General features: G+C 36.2%; 1 non-coding gene across 1 annotated transcript; it reads right to left on the bottom strand.

The window, feature by feature from the left end:
* Positions 1-4,910: 4,910 nt before the first annotated feature.
* On the bottom strand, positions 4,911-5,017 carry LOC125495410 (small nucleolar RNA R71). The gene has a single exon (XR_007272047.2). It is a non-coding gene; the product is annotated as a small nucleolar RNA R71 (small nucleolar RNA).
* Between the last annotated feature and the right edge of the window lie 386 nt (positions 5,018-5,403).

The following is a 5,403-nucleotide window of genomic DNA, read 5'->3' as shown; positions in this document are numbered from 1 at the left end:
GGGTCATTCGGAAGCTATGATGGAGTTTGCTACGGAAGCCAAGGATTTGAATGGGTTAGTGAAAGGGGTAATAAACAAAGTTGACAAGGCTTTCAAGTGATCATGGAACGACTTGGTGAACTTTCCTCCTCCATCCAAATGATGAACTCTCGGTTGTTGAAATTGGAGGATGAAGTGGTCAAGAGTGATCACACCATGGCCGAAAATCATAAGGAGGTGATCGCTAAGCTAAATGATGTGGTGGAAGAAATCGACCAACCTTCCTCTCCTAATATTTAAACTTTTCTTAGTTTAGTTGTTATGGGAACATGAACTTTTTAATTTTTGTCTTTTCTATATTTCTCTCTTACTCATGCTACAATGGAACTTGTTAATTTGATCATTCTAGTTTAATCTTTTTGCATATGTGCGTCTATTGAATGGCTAATATTCTTGGATTGTGGTTTTGAGAGTTGAATGCTTTATTTGCTTATACTAACCAAATTGTTTCTCACAAGATTGGTGGTGTGATGTGTTTAGTAGATACAATTCATCTTTTTGAAATCGTGGACTAATGTTTTTGAAGATGTTAAAGGGGGAAAGAGAAAGGCAATCAGAGTAAATTTTTTTTCTTGTCAAGGTTTATGTTCTTTACACAAATAAAATAATACTTTGTTAAAATAGTTTTATATGACTTATGTGTATTACATTTTATTATATTATATGCCTTTTGTTGTCATCTTCAAAAAGGGGGAAATTGTTGACCCTTGAGTTTTGAAGATGACCTAACCACAAAAGACATATTATATTTTATTTATGATGTTGCAAGGTAATTCATTCTCGAGCAAAGAGAATACTTGGTTGAAGATTAAAATGGAGAATTAATCAATATCGAAGTAAAGATGTTTGAGTGATGAAGAATCAAGCATGGAATGAAGATTAGAATACATTAGGGTGTATTTATTATCTTCATGTTAAGGTTGAGTAAAAGCTTAATTAAGTTCGTGGTGAATTCTCAAAGGAACTTGGTTCTGTTCCCATGATAGGAACAAGACTTAAAATTGGTTTAGAAACACCTAAGAGTCTCTAATGTTGTGCGCCTAACTCAATGTATGCGCCCAATATGATAGTTAGAGTTTTTAGGGTTGTTTTAACTAAAATCCACTATTTTAGGAATTTAGTTTAAGTTTGTTAGGAAAAAAAATTTAAAAGATTTTCTGATTTTATATAACCGATTTTCAAATCTTATCTTTTTATCTTATATCTTTTATATTTTATTTAAAAGATTTTGTTTTCAAAATATAATATCTTTGCGGTTTTTAAAGATTTCGTTTTAAAATATAAAATTGTTTTTCATTTTTATTAAAGTTATTTTAAAAAGATATTTTCCTAAAAACTAGCTAAAGTAAATAATTTATTTAAACTGGACTACACGACTAAAGCTACTGCTACACGATTTGTGTAGTTAGTGGATTTAGTGGCTTAGTTAATTATCCTCCAAGTATTTAATTAATTTAAATGAGTTTAATTGTTCATCAAGTTTTGTAAAAACCACGTAATATGCTTCTCTTATGAAGTGAGGTAGTGGATTAGTGGGTTAAATACTTGTCATTGAAAATTTAATTTATTTAATTAATTAATTAAAATCATGGAGATCATGTGATAATGGTTTAATTAGTGGAGAACATGTGTTGTCTTAATTGTCTATAAATAGGCGCCTAAATCCTTGGAACAATTTGTGTCTGACTTAGCTAATTTGTCTTAGTTATCTAAAAGAGTCAGTGCCTTTTCCTTAAGAGAATTCATACTTACATTAATCGAGTTTATTACTCTTCCATTGTTTTACAAAGTGTATTTTTCAGAAAAGGGTTTGAGTGAAGTCTTGTAAGTGTGAGAAGCTTTGAGTGAAGCAAGAGAAAGAGAAAGAGAAAGGAACTTCTAGTGAAGTTTGAGAGGAACGTCAGTTGTGGGAACTGTCGTTGGGAACTTGAGTTGAGTGACTTAAGTTGAGAATCGAGAGAAAAGTAATATGTTGTAATCAGAGTTGTTTTGGCCTTTATTAGTGGAAAGTTGTTTTAAAATCCCTTGTGGTCGAGGTTGTTTCTTCCTACTAGGCCTAAGAAGTTTTTCCTCGCTAAATCTCTCGTGTTCCCATTGTTTGTTCCCAAGTTTACTTTTAATTCCGCAAAAAGTATAGCTTATTATCTCACTATAATTCACCCCCCCTCTTATAGTGCTCATATATTATACAACACTCTTAATTCATTCAAAAAAGAAAAAGAAACTGTAATCTAGTTTCTCATTACATTTAGCTTCAAGGCTTCAAGCGCCTCCAACCCTGTGGCCTGCATCCTCTCTCTCCTTTTTCTCCCCTCTGGGGTCAAATAAATGCTAAGTTGGTAAAGTTGTACTTCAGTAGGCCATAACCACCCTGAAATATTGACTATTTCAAAACTAACCCTAAATTGCCAAATTAAATTATGCTTGAAAAAATTTGATACTTACACAATCACAATGAAAAATTATATTAAAAACAAAATAGTGAATTACCGGAATGGTTCTTTATGATTGGTGGAATCTCCTTAATCAATCGAGTTCTTGAAGTAAAATACAACTCATGAATCAAAATTCCAAAGTAAAGGATGAGAAATATAACATAAGAAAGATTAAAAATTAACGTGTAACTGCGATGTGAAAAACAATGGAAGGAGGAATATTTAGAGGTAAATTTACACTTTTAATCCCGTTGGTAATTGAAGGTTTGAGAAGATATCTGATATTATGGTTTTATATAGAGTTTTTTCCCCCTATTTATGTGCTACAAGTTGTGGTTATGGTGCTCTTAGGAGTCATTTGGTACTAACTCTCTCCATCTAGTTGTGGTTTGCTATTTTGTATTGAATTGTAGGTTTTGGAATCTATTACCTACTTTACATGATTGCACAGTGGATTAGAGGGGTTACATGTCGAGTTTCTAGATCCCGAGGATGATTTCCGGGACTTTGAGCAAAGGAAGAACAAGAAACGAAGCATAAGCTGATCGGCCCGACAGGATCGGGCGGCCCAACCCGATCGGGTGAAAATACAGATTTTATGTCTTTGCTGCTGGCCCGATCGGGCGTCTTATGCCCAGTCGTAATTCGGTCTTCGGCCCGATCGAGCTACTTAGCCCGACGTCGGGCGCTCATGCCAGCTGCTATACCTGCACTCTTATCAGACCGCCCGATGTCATCGGGCGGGTCAGCCCGATCTCCTCGGGCGTCTGACGGTTTTTGGATTCTCCTTCGCTTTGGAGCCCGATGCCATCAGGCAACTTTGGCCCGATCGGGCGACTGACGAGACGCGGTTTTTTTAATGATTACGGGCCCTTCTTTCGAGTCTTTTGCCTATTGTTTTAGGGCTTGTATAAATAAAAAAATCATAATTATTAGCTCCTATCTAGTTTTTATTATTAGTTTTCTCTAGAGTGTGTTTGAAGAACCTTAATTTAGTGCTTTGTGATTTCAATTCAAGATCAAACCTTTTGCTTATTCATAGTTCAATATAATTCGGTAATCTTTCTTCATTATTTCGTTGTTATTTCTTCCATTGTTAATTATACTATTTTCTTAGTTATTTGCCATGTTTCAAAGTATGAGTTTTTATATGATTCTTGTTATTGTTTTCATGATTATGAGTGAGTAGTTTTATATCTAGAATTGTGGAGATCTATGTATGCAATGAGGGATTGATAGAGTTTGATTATCTTGTATTTCAACTGCTTCCTTTGATTGATTCTTCATGCTAGGATTATAAGTTAGGCCTGATTTATATTTCTACTGTTGCAATACTGAATCTACTTCGAGAGGAGAGATACCGTATAGGCTTTCAATCATTAGGCAAAGTGACCCTTGACTATGCGAGAGCGGCTGGGTGATCTTTGAGGGAGGTAATGTTCGAGAGAAATTACATGTGCCCTAGACAGTTGACTTACTAGGTGGTTATTATTTATCCCTGATTTCCCGAATTGTATGCATAGTGATCCATGATTCTAGTACTTTATTAATATATTTACACCTTCATATTTAATTCTGCTATCTGTTTAGTTCAGTAACACAACCATTCATCTGATTTCGTTAGTGTAATATTAGAGTTCAGATACGATAGTATAACTTCTCCCTGTGGATTCGATCCTGACTTCCCTGACTACTAGTTAGTGGACCATAGGTTATTTTTTATTAGGTGATACGACTTTAGCCTATCAAATTTTGGCGCCGTTGCCGGGGAGACAGTTTATTTTATTTTGTCTGAATTATAGTATTAAACTAACCTCTACTCTAAAGAACACCTGTTCTTTGGAGCCTCTCACGTTTGTTTTAGTGTTTTTGGTGTATGAGCAGGAAATTGAAATCCCCAAATCTCATCCCATTCGATCCGAAGATTGAAAAGACCGCTCGTAGACTAAGAAAGAAAACTAAACAAGTTATGCTGTCTGCAGGGACAACCTCCCAAAAGACACCTTCTCCACCATCTTCCCCACACCAAGAAACCCCCACCTCACCTATTCCTCTCAACATGGGTGAGAATGTTACTCGAACCTTCAGAGACTATGCACAACCATCTCCTGATAACGTGCCTACTGGGGTACGGATGCCTACTATAGCTGCTACAAATTTTGTGATCAAGTCTCATGTTCTGAATATGGTTCAGAACAATCAGTTCGCTGGGTTACCATATGAAGACCCAAATCAACACCTGCAGAGATTTTACAGTGTTGTGCTACTCAGAAGCAAGCTGGTGTTACTCAAGATGAGATGAAACTCCTCCTATTTAGTTTCCCTCTGCGCGATAAAGCTTTGTTCTGGTATAATAATCTGCCTTCCACCATCACCACCTGGCCAGAACTTTCCAAGATTTTTCTTATCAAGTGGTACCCCTACCAGAAAACTGCAGATATGAGACATGATATAGTTACTTTCATCCAAGATCCTGGTGAATCTCTATATGAAGCTTGGGAGCGGTTCAAGGATCTGCAGCGTCTATGTCCTCATCATGGGTTAGACCAGTTGTACTTGTGTCAGATTTTCTACACTAGAGTTGATGCAGATACACGACGGGTAATTGATGGAGCATCTGGTGGGTTCTTCATGGATAAAGCAATTGAGGAAGGGTATGAACTTTTGGAGAAGCTAGCATCTAATCAAGCCTCTACCATTCGTTCCTCTTTGAAAAAGGGAGTAAACGTGATGTTGAAGCCATTTCCCTATTGTCTAGGCAACTAGTTGCTCTAACTTAGAAGATTGATTCCCTGAAGCTAGGTAATGATTCCTCCCACATGAGTGTTAATGCGATGGCTAGTGCTTCTAACTATACTGTGCATGTATGTGATGCTTGTGGAATATCTGGGCACAACTCTCAAGAGTGTCCTGCGTTGGGAAATAACTG

The sequence above is a fragment of the Beta vulgaris genome, chromosome 6 (assembly GCF_026745355.1).
Source record: "Beta vulgaris subsp. vulgaris cultivar EL10 chromosome 6, EL10.2, whole genome shotgun sequence".
NCBI classification, from domain to species: domain Eukaryota; kingdom Viridiplantae; phylum Streptophyta; class Magnoliopsida; order Caryophyllales; family Amaranthaceae; genus Beta; species Beta vulgaris.
Note: the sequence above shows the minus strand (reverse complement) of the source record. Positions and strands in the feature narration are given on the sequence as shown.